The 18,107-nt window shown below is 42.8% G+C and overlaps 1 protein-coding gene across 2 annotated transcripts in view; it reads left to right on the top strand.

Annotated features, from left to right (window-relative positions):
- The window catches only part of LOC124711586 (bromodomain-containing protein 4-like), a 222,290-nt gene that overhangs the window by 128,840 nt on the left and 75,343 nt on the right, over positions 1-18,107 (top strand). The gene's annotated exons all lie outside the window — the stretch shown is intronic.

Here is an 18,107-nt window from a genome sequence, read left to right as displayed (position 1 = left end):
TAGCTCCTCATGCATATTTTATAAAATTAAGAAAATCCAGCTCTGTTTCTGTGCTAATGACATTCGCAAGCTACACTTTCTGTCCCTCAAACTCTTGCGAAGGGAAAGCGATCTGAAACCGAAGACCCCACCGACAATAATTGAGACCCTCCTGAGTCGTCAGCGGGCCCGAAGTAGCGGCTGTCCAGCAGTAAACGTAACAGCAATTCGATGACCTCCTTGAATTTTCGACTCCACAACCGATTGTTTTCGGAACAGAATCTCGCAGTGATTTTTAGCACAATATTTCTGAGCATTTGTTCTAAAACAAACAGCTGTACTCCCTTTAGAGTCCCTCATAATTCCCAGAGTGTTTCGGAACTCACTGATAATTCCCTATGTTCCAGATTTTGCAGACTAAAGTCGCCACCCTGCTAAAAAAAACGAAAACTTACTAGCGGAGCAAATTTTGTGCTCTATGAAACAACTGTGGTCAGTGTACTTACAAATGCGTGAAGTGCTCCATTATTAGCCCTTCACTTGAGTTGGGTTGAAAAATATCACTGCGTTTGAGGCTGTAATTTCACCTGACAAATTCAACAACCATATTCTATGACGATGTACCAAAATAAATAATTTGTCCATCAGATCGTTCAACTCCATTTCTACAGGAGTAGTTCATTTTCGTGATAATTTATTCTCCACCAGTAAACAATGAATGGAATTAACGCCTTTAAACTAAAATATTCAGTGAATGTGAAACAAATATGATGACGCTGTGTTAAATAATATAAAGTGAAAAGTTTTTCATTTTCATCTTTTTCCTGGCCTTACCCCGTGTCTTCACAGGGCCGGCAGGTTAGTCTGGATTTGGTAAGGGGAGGAGGAGGGGAGGAAATTAGTGTTTAACGTCCCGTCGACAACGAGGTCATTAGAGACGGAGCACAAGCTCGGTTTAGGAAAGGATGGGGAAGGAAATTGGCCGTGCCCTTTCAAAGGAACCATCCCGGCATTTGCCTGAAGTGATCTAGGGAAATCACGGAAAACCTAAACCAGGACGGCCGGACGCGGGATTGAACCGTCGTCCTCCCGAATGCGAGTCCAGTGTGCTGACCACTGCGCCACCTCGCTCGGTGGGATTTGGTAATGTTAGTGGCAGTGTGTGGCCGGATGCCCTTCCTGTTGCCACCCCTCCTCCTCCCCGACGGAATTCGTCTACCCCGTCTGTATGCGACTGATGTTCTCCCATCTTAAAGTGTGTGAATGCCTTTGCGAATCGCGTAACAGGCGGGACACGACTTGCAGCCCGGTCGGCCTGTTCACCCGGCAGGACATGGGAAACCCCCTAAAACCCACAGCCTGACTGGCCGTCACACTGGCCCTCTTCCTCAATCCGCTGGGAGGATTCGATGTAAGCCGGTAGTTCCGAGAATCCCGGAAACGGTGTACTAACGTGGTTCACCAACTCCACACATGTGTTCTTGAAAAGCGTTTTACTTCAACTGCTTTACATCAGGTAATGCTTTCTGAATTACTGCCATAATTGAAAGTATAACTGATGTTTAAGACGTTAAAATGTATTCACTGTCTCCAGTGTGTGAACTCAGACGCGCCATTACCAACAGCAATCTCAAAAAGTTAGAAATTCATCGATGGGCTTATAAGATAGAAACCTTTACCAACACATAATTGGGAATGGTCCACTGACTGTATCGTTCTTACGGAACAGTTACGTCGCTTCACCTTCTGCAAGAATGTGTACTCACATAGTTACGTAAAAATGTAACACAGGTGTCATGCAAAGAGGAGGAACTTCCACCCATGCCGACGAAAATGTGCTGAAGTGTCAGATGCGCGCACTCCTAAGACCCTACGCACCTATTGGTATGGATAGGGTTTTGGTCTTGATTTATCGGTGCTTTTCCTGTGAAAGTTCACATAAATGTTACGATGATTGCAATGTGATTACCAAGTCTTGCGAGTCTAGACATCCCTTTCGTTGCCACCAGCGGTCAACAATTACCGTGACATGCAATGTTCCTCGTGCGGCTGGTCCCGGCGGAGGTTCGAGTCCTCCCTCGGGCATGGGTGTGTGTGTTTGTCCTTAGGATAATTTAGGATAAGTAGTGTGTAACTTAGGGACTGATGACCTTAGCAGTTGAGTCCCATAAGATTTCACACACATTTGAACATTTTTTGCAATGTTCCTCCTGCCGATGACGTCACCGTCACCGTTCAATTCTTACTTTGCACATTTTGTCCTCTTGTAGGAAGAACGTAGTAACGCATTTTTCTGCACGAGGCAGCGCATGACGAATCTACGCACCTATGACGCCACTATCTTTTGAGTTCCTGGATATCTGTTGAGGTGGTAACTCCGCTTATTTGGGCAAACTATTAATGTCTTACCGAATTTATTCCGTCATCGTGCTTAACTTTTAAGGTCTCAAGCACTTCAAATTTAAATAAATTTTTTTCTACTTTTTAAAAATGGTTTATGATCCAGTAAATCAGTTAGCTGATGACCAAGCATAACAGTAATACGACAATGACTAAGACATTTCTCAATACAGCATCTGTGTATTTAACACTATGAACTCGGGAGGGGGAAGGGGCGGCGGAGGGAGGGGGAGTGGGAGGGAGGGGGGGAGGGAGGGAGAGCGCACATTGACATATGAAAAGACACTGAAGGCACCAGTCAAATTTGAATGTATAAACAACTAAAGATGTCTGTCGGATTTTGAATGTACCAATACAATCACAACACAGACAAATAACATGTGTTAATCGAACTGGAGTACAACGCATCTATTATGAACAATTGAACATCACTAATGCACGTAGGTCATAAAAGATTTACTGCACTGCTCTAATCTGTGCACGCAGATTGCTCGAAAATTATCAGTGTAACTAAGCATTTTGTATTTCATGTTTTGTTAGTAACAGTGTAGCTTCTAACGTAGGTAAAAGTTTGCGAATGAATGAAAATCTTCAGAAAACTGATGGAAACCTTAATTAATAAATTACGAACACAATGAGTTGCTGATCATAATACCAATACAAAATTGGAGTTACATACATACATTACATACATAAAGAATTAGTTCTTTTTGCAAGTGTCACTAGCATTGTAATCATTACAAACATACATACAACAACAACAGATAAAATGGCAAGCAATGGTCTTCGGCAAATGGTCTCTCTCAATTTCAAATCGAGACAACATGTTCAGTTCTGCACATCTAGAGCTATTATATCAATCTACATTACTAAAAGATAATCCCGGAACCCTGTTCCAGTTGCAGGTTGCCAATTCATTTTTCAATATTTCAAGTAATTACTGGTCATATTTAAAATGATGTAATAATCTACTAATTAAGCGCTATAATTTTATATCAAACGTTTGACAGAATAAGACAATTATTTCAGCTAGAACTGACTGCTGCGCTCTATAGTTTGTAATTCACATGGCAGTCGCTGAGTGCACCCACTTTCCTAATGGAAGGTAACCTGAAAAACTGTGTGTTTGACTTTGAGGAAGTGTAACTGATGGTGTGCACATACCCGGGTTTTATTCATCCAGTATTTTATAATGTAGAGTACTTAGCGACTTTCAACAAACCTTATATATAATCTGGAACCTTTACGAAACACTTTCTCGCTGACCCCCTCCCCACAAAATGATGAAAGAAAGAAGTTTACCGGTTACTACGGCATTTTCGCTGTTCTTCAGTCAAACTTCAGAATCGGGGGGATGAAGTTCTAATCTGTCACTTCTTCACTGCTAAAGCTATTCGTAACACACTTTGCAGGCAGTATCTACATACATCATTGAATGTACCTGCAAAATTACACCACTGTACGACACACGTCAGGAGATATGACGTCATTAACATTCAGACGCATGAAAAACTTGATTTTGCTTAAAATGGAGCGCAAATTACCTAAGCTATATTCGTCCAGTGTTTCATAATGAGAAAATTTAGAGACTTCCAACTAGCTTTAAGAACAATTTCAAACGTTTTCCAATTTTTTTTCTCGCTTACATGCCGAAGACCATTTTTGAGAACATTGCTTGCCATTTTATCTGTTGTTGTATGTATGTTTGTAATGATTACAATGCTAGTGACACTTGTAATATTTAACACATTAACAAATCTGCAAATTAATGAGACTTTTGACGCTGTTGTACACACGGGAGCTTGATTTTTTAAAGAATCGGAGGTTTACCTGTGATGATTCTAGTAGATGGTGAGGAAATAAAAACTAGGGTGGAAACTTAAAAATTTTTGGGTGTCTTATTGATGGGATTCGAACTGGAAAAAACACATTTAGAACTGCTAAAGCAGTCCAGATCTCCCAATTTCGGCTTAGAATAATTGCATATCTTGTAGATTTAAAAATCAGTAAAAAACGTCGTATGGAATAATATTTTAGGGTAACTCATCTGTAAGAAACAATGTTTTCATTGCTAAAAAACACACAGTAAAAGCAATGTGTGGCGCTTACCCACGATCATCTTGCAGACATATGTTTCATAAATTAGGAATTACAGTATTTATTTACAATATACGTATTTCCTCATGAAGTTTGCTGTAAATAATCCACTACAGTTCAAAAAGAACAATGACATACATAATTACAACACGAGAAGAAAAAATAGCATTCACTGTTTCACGTTAAGGTTATCTTCAGCAAAAAGAGCGCATAATGCTACTACCACAAATTTCTTATCACATACCCAATGACATAAAATTTCTGACAGATACCAAAGTTAAGTTTGAAAACAAGATGAAGTTTCTCCTTGACAACTGCTTCATTCTATAAAAACATTTCTGTTTATATAACATATAAAAGAGGGTGGGCAGGAATTTCTAATTCACATCTGGACATAAAAAAGGACTTTAAATGGGCAACATGTAACCATATTTACACATTTATGGATAATATGAGTATGAAATTCGTTACACATCATTACAATTAATTGTACAAATGATCCATGAAACTTGCTAGTTCTACATGATCAGATTTCTAAATTGAATTGACCAAGTTCTACTACTATCAAGACTCGAATCAGCTGCATTTATGTTCGAAAGCGTAGGGATCTTCGAGGATAACGAAAACGTTTCAACAATGAGTGGACGTATCTATGACGGAACCGGACAGAAACATCTCAAGTTTAACGAGATGGTCCAGTTACCACATTTGGATGACATTACGCACGGCTGGATCGTAGGTTTACTTTTGTAGTTGACTAGGAGTTTCATATCGTCCTTCGCGTCAGGTCGTGGCTGCTTAGAAGGTGCCAGGAGGGAGGAAACATTCGATGGTGATGTGGGCAAGGTCGACTAGTCACTGCAATCGAGAGCCAGGACGCTCAAACGCCACTCACCAGCACAGCACTTGCCGTCGTAAAGGAGCTCGTGTATCTACGGTTTCGGGAGGGTGCTCTGTGCGCTCATCCTCCTGCCAGGGGCATTCCAGTCACATAAATGTAATGTCTGTGTCAGGGGATGTGGTGTACTTCCCACCGTCAGTCGACACAAAAATAGTGGACGGGTCTGGGGACTTATTAAAGCGTCTGTTCATGTGGCGTACCAATTGGAAACGTTATAACCATGTCAATATTGTGGAAGTGGCCAACACCGAAGCAGCATTGTTCTCTTATGGGGCAACTTCCTTGGTGTCGTTGCCACACTAGGCTGCTTTTTACTGCCAGTCGCGCGGTAACTAGGAGGTTTGGTGTACTCTGTTTCTTCCGTGTGTCGTAATGTCTGAAAATAGTACAGCGGTTGCCATTCTAAGAATATTAGAAGTGATTAAGCAATCAACAGGACCTTGTAATAAAACGTTTATTTTCATAATTATTTACTCGATTTAATAGCAAATTCAAATGGCTCTGAGCACTATGGGACTTAACATCTGAGGTCATCAGTCCCCTAGAACTTAGAACTACTTAAACCTAAGGACATCACACACATCCATGCCCGAAGCAGGATTCGAACCTGCGACCGTAGCGGTAGCGCAGTTCCAGACTGAAGCGCCTAGAACCGCTCGGCCACATCGGCCGGCTTTAATAGCAAAACTTAGCTCATTGTTACTGCAAGTTTTTCTTCTGAACCAACACAATCACATAACTGGGTTTCAATATTCGACAACTGTAAGTCGAGAGATGTTATACCCAAACGGCAGAAACAAAATAATTTCTCGAAATAGTCCTTAAGTTACTTGTGTAACGACACATTCTTTTCTTCAATTGGACGGTTCAGAATAATTGGATAAACCCACGGTTTCCGTAGGGTACTACGTCATCTTCGAGGACGAACAACACATTGTAATGCTCCTCCAGCTAAATATTTTAGAATGACAACTCATCTTCCACGGTGTGTGTGTAAGGAAGGCTGCAACACAACTGCAGAAGCTACAGATTTTTGTCACAAGAATGACACCGAGTTTTTATTTTGGCGCGACTTCATACACCGTGATTACAATTGTTTCAAATGTGGCACCCTTCGATGACCATTTCAACCGCGAATATGATCGGAGAAAATCACCAAGTGTGGCACTAGCTGTAAAACCCACCACGGACAACAGTTTACCTCTACAGGGCGTTTGTCGAGAGGCGACAGGAATTATTTCAACCCATGTTGGGTGGCCTAATCCACACTGCCAGTAGCCATTGCGTATCCGATATTATCAAGCGAGGGTGTCACACGCACACCCCACACTGACGATCTATACTGCCTGACAAAAATGTGAAACACTCAGTGGACATGGTAAGATTTCAGTGAAACTTCAAGACTGCACATACCACTGGCGGGTACGCAAACGATTAGAACTGCAGTCCTCTTTGACAGGTAGAACGGCGACTCGAGTGCATGAATGTTGTTAGTGTGTACTGTTGTTATCAGGCCTGGTAGGGTATATAAGGGCCGTAAACAACGTCAGACGTTTAGTGATCACTGTGGAGGACACCGATATGCCACACCATCACCAGCTGGAAGAGTTTGAAAGAGGCGTCATTCTGGGTCTCCATTTGGCCGGATCGTCGACTCGTGCAATATCCAGATTTGTGAGGCATCATTGATCGGGGACTAGCAGCAGCCAGACTAGAGAACTGACGCCCCATTCGTAGGACGCCGGTAAAAGCACAACAAAAACGGCTGCGTCTGGACTGATGCTGTGACTGGGGAGCAGGGACTGTTGATGAATGGCATCGCATTGTATTAAGCGACGAATCGCGGTTCTTCACAATCCCCGATGACCATCGTCGGCGAGTACGGCGCTGGCCTGAGAACACGTCCCATTCTTTCAATGTTTTGAAGCGGAGCAGTAGTGTTACTCTGGTGTCATCTAGAGAGGAGGACATTGGTTATGTCTTCAGGTCACGGCTGGTAGTCACTCAGAGATCTCTGACGGCACAAAAGTACGTAACGGACACTATGCGACCTTATGTTTTACCTCTCATGCGACAGTATCGTGGTGCCATTTTTCAGCAGGACAGTGCTCACCCACACGTGGCACGTGCTCCGGAACTGTGCGTGCGATGTTGAGGTACACCCGTGGCCTGCAGCATTTTCAGATTTGTTCCCGATAAAACATATGTGGTACGGAACTCGGACATCAACTCCGACCCAATGGTAGTATCCAGGATATCAAGGCCCAGTTCCAAGTACTTTGGGCCAGCTTACTTCAAGAGAAGATATAACTGTTTTATGGCAGTTTTTTTGTCAGGCAGTGTATATTACATCCGTGCAGGGACATCCCACATTGTATCAAATATCACGTTTTACAACGTCAACAGGCTATCTCCTAGTGTACACATTATTATCGTGCCTCATTTTGTTACCTGCATATCTAAGAACTATCTTCTTGGCAAAAGTGTATGTCAGCGATTATCACTGTTATTTGTAAGCTCGGTCAGGTGTACGTGTCATGTTTCTGTTGTTTAAGTAACAATAACGTTATTCCCTCCACAAAACAAGTGAAGAGAAATGGAGAGTAGTCAATCTCTTGTCTTACTCGTGTCCGAACAGGGAACTCAGATACATCTCTCTCTCTCACGAATTTTGCTTTTGACTTTGCGCCAGTGAGAAACTTTAGGATAGGGACTATATTACGTCAGACGGTGGTTGGAATTAACGTGTGTTTATTCTTTGGTCCTTGCTCACAGCATTATATATATTTAATTTTAGTAACAGTAAGTGGATACGTAAAATTAAAGAAGGCTCTAAGGAAATTCAACTTGAGATAATTAATAATGAATATAGCTAAGAAGCCAATAAAGAGCGGCATAACTGAAGTGGTATACCAACAGAGTCCAAGATACGTGCAACAAATATAATCTCTCCGTACAGTGGTCAAACCAGCAAGTCTTGATCCTGGTTACGGTATGTTCTCAATTACATCAGGAGAAACAGAAAAGAATTACAGAAGATTTTAAAGAAAATATTCTGACTAGTGAGAACAGAGAAAGGGGAGTTAGACCACAAAGAAGAAGGCGTCAACAAGAATAAAGATAGCGAAAAGATCTTTCGATACTATAAGGTGAGCTAGTTTCATTAGCCACGTAATGGGAATGGGCAAGAGTAGACTGGACAAACGAATTTTCTTGTTTATATTTGCCATATTACTAGCAGCGAGCACTTTACAAGTAACTATAAAGTTTACTTCAGCCAGTGCTCACACAAATTGTTTTCTGTCACTTCCTTTAGTGGGAGCCTCAGGAGGATGTTGACTCGCAAATCCTTTGACTCATCCATTGGCCATATCCACAGGCTACTGATAATGACCAGCACAGCCATTAAACAAATTACGTGAGCATTGACTGAAAAACTTTATAGTCAAATTGTCAATCACGCTTACAGGGGTAAAAGAGCAATAGTAAGATCAAAGATATACTTAAGAATATAACAAATGAGTAGAAGGAAGACAACATGTAAAACAAAATTATGTTTATAAATTAGAAATAAAATTTCAAGGATTTTCAGATGTAAACGAAAAAACTTACGGTATTACTAGATTGAGGAGGAGAGAAAAAAGCAAAAGTAAATAAAGAAATTTTGAATGCGAATGATGTGCAGAATATAAGAAAAATTAAACTTTTTTAAAACTTATCCCATGATGAGGCAGAAAAATGATCACAATTTCGGTAAGATTCAAACATTTGCGAGCCGACTCTATTTACTTTTCTTCCTTCATGACAATTTAGTGCAGTTCCGAAATTATGTCGGTCTTCCGCGAACGTCAGCAGCCAGGCGAACGCCTGGCGCCTATGGCGAGGTGGCCGCTGCGACCTAGTGAGCAGTAGGTCCCGGGTCTACTTTTAGCAGCTGCCGCGTGTGTGTTTGCTTTAGCACGCGGAGCTTGCACAACCCCGATTCTCCGCGGCTGAAAGCCGTCAAATCAGTCGTTCTTCTGCAAGGTGAATCTGGCCCGCATACAAGTGGTGACCTGCGCGTTCGCCGGAGCAACATATAAAAACCCACGACAAAAGCAAACACGTTCCTACGATCGACGGAAACTGCGCCGCATCCTGGAATGTGTGTCGCTGCTTTCCTGAAATAGAAGTGGACGCAAAAAAGTTATCCTCAACTTCCATTTCAGAAACCACGTCACTACCATTACGAACCACCGTCGTCGCTTCGCAAAACACGGATGGAAAATAATGCATAAGCAAAACCGAACGTAGAGAACACATTCACAGAACAACCGAAGACTATTAATTATTTTTCACTTGGGGCATGCATGGAGTGAGATCGTACTGGAACAGGTTTGAGTATTGTAGTGAGAGGGGAAATGAAAGAGTGAATTACTATTTCCAGCTGGACATGAATACGTTACACCGATCTGTACACAACAGCAAATGCATTTCGGCAGACCAACAAAAGAAACAAAATTCTTGGCAGACAGTTTTTTTTTTTTGTAAATTAATATATACTTTGTAAAACAATGGTGGTGTTAGTATTTCACAAGGACGTAACGTTCAGCCAGTACCGAGAGGCTCAGAAATGTACGAGCCGTGTTTTTTAAGTAAGGTCCGTTTTGTTGTAGACACTAGTAGTTCGCGCGCATAGCGCAACGAGCGCGTGCGTCGTGTACCGGCATGCCTCGGGAACAACTCTGCTCCCTTTCAGCCCTGTAGCTAATCTGTACGGTCCTGTTCTGTGCTTTCAAAATGTTTAAGACTATCAACTCGCCCGCCGGGTGTGAGGTTCGCTCAGTGATACGGTTTTTGTCAGCAAGGAACCTGTCTGCTGCAGAAATTCATCGACGGATTTGCGAAGTGATACTGTTATGAGTGAAAGCAAAGTGCGTAAGTGGGTACGAGAGTTCAAAGAAGGCCGTGACAACATCCACGATGAGGACCGCTCCGGTCGCCCTTCTTTGATTGGAGACGATTTGGTGGCTTCAGTTGAAGCGAGGATTCGTGAGAACAGGCGCTTCACAATAGCAGGTCTCTCAAACGAATTTCCTGACGTGTCGAAATCAGTGCTTTACAACATTGTTTCTGAACACCTGAACTTTAGGAAACTGTGCTCCCGTTGGGTCCTCGGGCATGTCAGCAAAAAAGTTATAGACTAGTCTTTTATTTTAATCTACTGCTCTTAGACGTGGTACACACAGTTAATTTTTATTTTTAAACCATTCATTTAAAGATAAACATTAATTTTAAGTGGTTACAACAATATTTTTAATTTTTATTAATTGTGAATTTTCCATCCTCTGCAACGCAGAAAGTGTTAGTCCTGGAGAAACATTATCGCTAGGAGGCGCGGTTTTTCAGTTATTTTAGAAAAACATAAAGGTGGCCTTTAAACGCCACCCACTCGCTCTGGTCACGATTTTTAGTATGTTATTCATTACATTCCCTCCAAGCACTGTGCAAAAATTGCGACTACACGATTTTTCCCTTTAGTCCACCTTTTTTGGTCCTCGTTGACTAGGCTATTGTAGTAGAAATGGTAACTTCATATTTTTCCACATTTAGTCAGGCAACGTTAGCAAGGGACTAAACTAGTGTCGAGATGTGACGGGGCAATCGTACATTTTCAGTTGCCTAACATAATAACGCCGGCATTCAAATATATGTTCGCTAGTGGACGGAAACCACTCGCATCATGAGTTTTTTCGCCATCCTTCTATGAGGCGCACTCGATAGTATTCACACGTTTGTGAATTACTTTCTGCCCTAAATATCTTGCTGCATTCTGCCTGTCAATAAATGTCCAATTACGTCTGATGATGAGATCAATTCGAAAGCAAACGTAAATCCGTATTTCACGAGTACTGCGGTGCTCTGTCGGCATTCCAATACGTTCACTACAAGTAAAAAACGTCACTGGGTGCCAATCACCACAGAAAGCAAACAGCTAGTTGTCTGGTGTACATTTGCACGAAAAATAAGAGTAACAATGGCATTTCTTGAGTCTTCTTACGTAAATTGTGTGTTTTCTATAATCCTGCATCAGGCTTCCTTGGCGAATGGTTCACAGATAAGATTACCTATGCTTTCTTGTGTTCCAAGACAATTGTAGAAAATCTAACTCTATTAATTCTGTCCCTTCCCTAAAACTGTCATTGTGAAGAAAGAAAGGGTGAATTTTCTAATGTTCGGTCTACGACCAAGGTAAATAGTGAAACGAAATTTACTCAAGTCCAACGATTTGTTAGCACATCATAACAAATGTATGTCGATCTTCGGAAGAGCTTAATTAAGACAGAGAATTTTCAAATGTTGAGCACTTTCGCACTGCGAGTCAATTTTTCTGCGCGACTGGGGGTGGGGTGGGGGGGGGGGGGGGTGGGCGGGGGGTTTAGAAGAAAGTATTTCTGTCTGACTGCTTCGCTCTTCAAACGAACCTAAATGTATTAATTAAGAAACTGTATGTTCATTTTAGTTACTTATCCATCCTTAAATAAGTGCTCAACAGTTCTAAATGTCGCCTGCGCACACCATTTTAACGATTCTTTTCTGTACGTATGTGCTATTACGCACGATGGATCGTATGAGTAATAACAAGAAACGACGCGGTTCGATCCATTAGCTTCAAAGGAAGAATGAGCCGACACAGACAAGACAATGGCGACTTATTATTGCGTAACGGCTGACAACGCTAACCAGCGTCAAATGAAATGCATTAAATTGCAAGTTGAATAAATCTGAACTCTTTGAATCCGCGGAACTGAGAGGACTGCCCTTTTTTAAAATTTTACAAAGCAATAGCAACAATCGCACATGTAGAGAAAGAAGACAGACCATGTTCCCAGCTGCTTCATAATTTCGTGTAGCTAATACTAAAAACTTCAGTTTGTTTAGGTTGTGAAACGTGTTACCAGAGCACGACTTAGCCCCACATCGATTTATTAAAATCTGGACGTCGTCCAAAACGATCCTCACGGGCAATAAGGCTGAAAATAAATCAAGGAAAGTAGGACGCGTCTCCGTATGAACGGAGGACACAAAATAAGAAAAATTACATAATCCTAGCACTGAAATAGCGCCCTTAATCATTCAGAATATAATAGACCAGAAAATGTTAAACAAACACACGCTGGCCCGATCGGTGTGGCCATTATTGTCTCTGTCCTTTCTGCGAGACGCTCTCTCTCGCCCCCACCCCCTCTCTCTCTCTGTCTCTCTCGTGTGTGTGTGTGTGTGTGTGTGTGTGTGTGTGTGTGTGCGCGCGTGTGTGCGTGCGCGCGCGCAGCACCCACTCATTCACACACGTGGCGGAAAGTACTCAATCGAAACTGAGGAAACGCGTCATAACCCGAAACTGGATCTGTTATATGAACATCACAGTGCTTTACTACGGTGCTCCTGTTTATAGTGTTACGTCCCTGACCTTCATTCAACTTGCAAATCGGCTCCACAAGCTATCATAATTTCTTTAGTCGTTAATTGCGTAAAATACCATTACTTGTTACTACTGGACATAGGGCAGGTAACCTAAACTATGTTGACAGTGATCTACTAAATCCCATCCATCATTAATCGTAGCATAAATACTCTTTTTCAATAACGAAACGTATCTTTCACAAGGCAGTCTTCGACTTCTGCATGTATAGTCCCCGAGCCACCTTACGGTTTGTGGCGGAGGGCACTTCTGGTACCACTATTTTTTCCCCCTTTTCTGTTCCAATCACGAATGGAATGTTGCAAGAATGATTTCGATAAAGCTCCATATTTCATCTAATTTCTCTGAGTTTTTCGTGGAGATCATGTCGCGAGGTGTATGCAGGAGGAAATCATACGTTGCCCGACTCTTCTTCAAAAGAATGCTCTCGAAATAGCAACAGCACGTAAACCCCTCCGTGTAGCACCTGTCACTGGAGTTCGTCGAGCACTTCCGTAAAGGCGCCTACACACCGGGCCCACGGAGCCGGAACGTTGGCTGCCAGCACACCTCTCAGTCCTCACTGACAGGTACCCTACGGAAGTCCATCAGGAGATAATGGCCTGGGCTGCTCGCGGAGGGAGTGCTGCTGCTGCACGGTAATGCGCGTCCCCACGTCTCCAAAGTCACAAAAAGTGGTACGGGCCCAATTCAAATGGGAGCAGCTAGAACATCCGTCCAACAGTCGGGAAATGTCGCCCTGCGACTTCCATGTGTTGGGCCACTTAAACAACATCTGAAAGGTAAGTGCTTCAACTCGCACGACGAACTGAAGGACACACTAGAGAACTGGTTCCTGTCACAGCCACAGAAATTTCGGGAACAGGGAATCCGGCTCGAGAAATAATGGGATAGTTATGCTCAGGCCTCTGGTGGTAACTTTTGACTAAAGACTTCACTTATGCCCATAGTGCTGTTTCGTACCATATCTTCTGAACTCCCCTCATATAACACGAACACCGTATCATCTTTCTGAGCTCAATATCTGATTTATTATAGAGGGATGCTGAATCAGTTTTTCAGGCAACCAAACAGGCAAAGAGTGGCCCTGAGATCAGAACCGAATGAGGTAGCATTGTTACAAACAGAGTGCTCTCTTATCTTCATCAGGCCGGCCGCGTTGGCCGAGTGGTTCTAGGCGCTTCAGTCCGGAACCGCGCGACTGCTACGGTCGCAGGTTCGAATCCTGCCTCGGGCATGGATGTGTGTGATGTCCTTAGGTTATGGTATCAGACGGATGCCATATTCCTTGACTTCCGGAAAGCGTTTGACTGTGCCACACTGCAGACTCTTAAGGTACGAGCATATGGGATTGGTTTCCAAATATTTGAGTGGCTCGAAGACTTCTTAAGTAATAGAACCCAGTACGTTGTCCTCGACGGTGAGTGTTCATCGGAGGTGAGGGTATCATCTAGAATGCCCCAAGGAAGTGTGGTAGGTCCGCTGTTGTTTTATATCTACATAAATGATCTTTTGGATAGGGTGGATAGCAATGTGCGGCTGTTTGCTGATGATGATGTGATGTACGGGAAGGTGTCGTCGTTGAGTGACTGTAGGACGACACAAGATGACTTGGACAGGATTTGTGATTGGTGTAAAGTACGGCAGCTAACTCTAAATATAGATAAACGTAAATTAATACAGATGAATAGGAAAAAGAATCCTGTAATGTTTGAATACTCCATAGTAATGTAGCGCTTGACACAGTCACGTCGATTAAATATTTGGGCGTAACATTGCAGAGCGATATGAAGTGGGACAAGCATGTTGTAATGGCAGTTGTGGGGAAGGCGGATAGTCGTCTTCGGTTCATTGGTAGAATTTTGGGAAGATGTGGTTCATCTGTAAAGGAGACCGCTTATAAAACACTAATACGATCTATTCTCGAGTACTGCTCGAGCGTTTGGGATCCCTATCAGGTTGGATTGAGGGAGGACATAGAAACAATTCAGAGGCGGGCTGCTGGATTTGTTACTGGTAGGTTTGATCATCACGCGAGTGTTACGGAAATGCTTCAGGAACTCGGGTGGGAGTCTCTAGAGGAAATGAGGCGTTCTTTTCGTGAATCGCTACTGAGGAAATTTAGAGAACCAGCATTTGAGGCTGACTGCAGTACAATTTTATTGCCGCCAACTTACATTTCGCGGAAAGACCACAAAGATAAGATTAGAGAGATTAGGGCCCGTACAGAGGCATATAGGCAGTCATTTTTCCCTCGTTCTGTTTGGGAGTGGAACAGGGAGAGAAGATGGCAGTTGTGGTACGAGGTACCCTTCGCCACGCACCGTATGGTGGATTGCGGAGTATGTATGTAGATGTAGTTAGGCTTAAGTAGTTTTAAGTTCTAGGGGACTGATGACCTCAGATGTTAAGTCCCATAGTGCTCGGAGCCATTTGAACAATTTTTTTTCTTATCTTCATCGAGCCATCGTCACTTAGGTTTTCCGTGGTTTGCCTAAATTATTTCAAGCAAATGCTGGGATGTTTCCTACTAAAAGACCATGGCCGACTACCTGTGCCATCCTTGTCATTCTAGACCTGTGAGTCTGTAAATGTGAATTGCTTTATTATTGTTTCTTAAATTGTTATACCAAGAAACGTCCAATATCCATGTAAATGAGAAATAAGGATAAATAAAACTACTACTACTACCTCTACAATCACCTACTACTACATCAGCCCCTCTCCGTAATTTGTAAGTCACTGAACTTCTCACGACCACATACATGAAACCTTATATTTTATTCGAGGGCAAATGAACAACCTGGCTTTAGAAGTGGATACAGCACAAAGGATCACTTGCAAGTTGCGAATCGAATATGTGGGTACGCTGCACGATGCGAAAGCACAGTAACTGTCTTCCCTGCTCTGTCAATTGCGTGCAACAGAACGTCAGTATTCCAGTTTTCGTTGCCACGGAGGCCATAAAAGGCAAACTACTAGATAAGGCACACCAATATTAGCCTGAAGTCATTTAGAAAAACGGCGAAAACTTATAATCATTATTACCGCAGTGAAATCTGAATTCCTACGAATCATTCAGTCACTTTTTTCAGTAATATCGTAAACCGTCGATGTATTTCCACGTTAGAAACTAGTAAATTGATTCAGCAACATGCTCTCTGATCGGCGATTTTTCTGAGTGGAGAAGCAAATTGATGGGGATCCCTGAACAGTATCCTGCCTCAAGGAACAGTTGTGGTTCCCATTACACAGACACACACGATATGTCAGCTCCTATCTCCAGTATAGTCCAATTCGCAGATACTAGGCATTAACATGTCAGAACAAAGACATCCAGCTTGTGAGAGCACACTCTCAAAGTGATCACCAAATAGAATGGGTATTTTTGCAAAATAGATGTCAACAGTGTTCCATCTAAATAGTAAAGATGCACACAGGAAATTACACAAGTATTTTTCCGTAACTACCTCCCTTAATATCTGGGTGCCTTCTAGAGATGGGCAAACTCGTTCATCCTTAGGAACTAGATCACTGGTGACAGTTCTTTTTTGGGAACCGTTCATTTTTACTCGTTCACCGTTTATTTGTGCTTGGTATATGGGTCTTATGAAAAATTGAAAATTAGTAGCATACGTGACTAGAGATGGAAGGCGCCAAGACGGGGCACTTACCTGCCCCCTGGAGTACCGAGTTTTTATTCATAACAGAATTCTCACACACTTTTAATTTTCCTGACTCTGCAAAACCCCTCGTTTAGCAACTGTAGCGTTACGTGGCTGATCGCAGTGAAATAATATAAGGTGGCGCACAAAAAACCGGCCCCGAGTACAGACTGCTCGCCAATTACGCACGATTTGTTGACCGCTACGAACAGAATAGATGATGATGATGATGATGAAGTCCCATACTCCGAGAAGCATAGGGGATGATGCGGGAGACTCGCACCGCTGTACTAGGCAAGGTCCTAGTGGAGGTGGTTTGCATTGCCTTCCTCGTGTAATGGGGATGAATGATGATGATGATGAAGACTACACAATAACACCCAATCATCTCGAGGCAGGAAAAATCCCTGACCCCGCCGGGAATCGAACCCGGGACCCCGTGCACGGGAAGCGAGAACGCTACCGCAAGACCACGAGCTGCGGACAGCAGAATAGATAAACATGTAATAATTAGGCACTGAAGAAATAACGAATAAGGTAATGCAAACAACAACTTCGAAACAATAGATGACGATTGGTGGACGACAATGAGCAGTCTAGTACTTGGGGCCGATTTTTCGTGCGCCCTCCTGTACCACTGAAATAATATTGTAGGAGTTATCATATTCTCTTTACAAAATGTGACACCAGACACTAGATTATGGAGCGCCGACTTCATTCTGTTGTAAGTCGGTCTGCCTTCCATAATAATGAACATGTTCTTTTACCTTCGATCAAAAGAAGACGGAAAATGGCCACTCATGTGTGCCGTGCCGACTTCCTTTGCATGTGTAATAACAAAAAAATCTTGCTTTTTTACAAGTCTTTCTTCTGAAGTTTATCGAAATAGCGAAGTAACATGATATGTTGTTTTGTTACCTGAAAATATGTATGTATTACATACCACGTAATTTTTATCTAATTTACGTAATTATAAAATACATTTTAATTACCGATCGTGGACGCTGAATAGAATACGAAAAGAAGCAGAAGTTCAGAGTTCAGAAAAGGTTTGGAACAGATATAGAATGGGCGTGCGCAGAGAACGAAACGAACAACGACTCGTTACTGAACCTACTACGAGCAGTCAGCAGTCGAACTGCGACGAGTGGCAACGCAAAGGACGAATCTGGCCGAGCGAGGCCGAGACAGGCGGGAACGGGACCGAGACTGGAACGAGACCGGCCGACGTGCCGTTGCGGGAACGAAATCGACCGTTTCCCTTTCCCGGGAACTATAAGCAGAAAGCCGCGACCGAAGTGAACCATGAATGACCGTTCCTTAGAATTCGTTACTCGCTCGTTCCGTTCGTCTTAGTGAACCGTTCCTTTGAACCCGATAGTTCGCGAACGAACCGTCTCTAGTGCCATTCCCATTCGGACATTATCATTTAAGGAGCGCTGCACGGACCTGACGAAGAAGCTTGGCTCAAGAGTATATTCTGTTGCATGCACAAAACAGCCCCACACAACTGGAGAGCAAATCCTGATACGGTACGCACGGAATGCTGCAATTTCGCTGCTGAAAATTGTGCCCCTGCATGGGAAACTAACGCAAAAAACCT

The sequence above is a fragment of the Schistocerca piceifrons genome, chromosome 8, assembly GCF_021461385.2.
Source record: "Schistocerca piceifrons isolate TAMUIC-IGC-003096 chromosome 8, iqSchPice1.1, whole genome shotgun sequence".
NCBI lineage: Eukaryota > Metazoa > Arthropoda > Insecta > Orthoptera > Acrididae > Schistocerca > Schistocerca piceifrons.
This window is presented reverse-complemented; position numbering and strand designations above follow the sequence as displayed.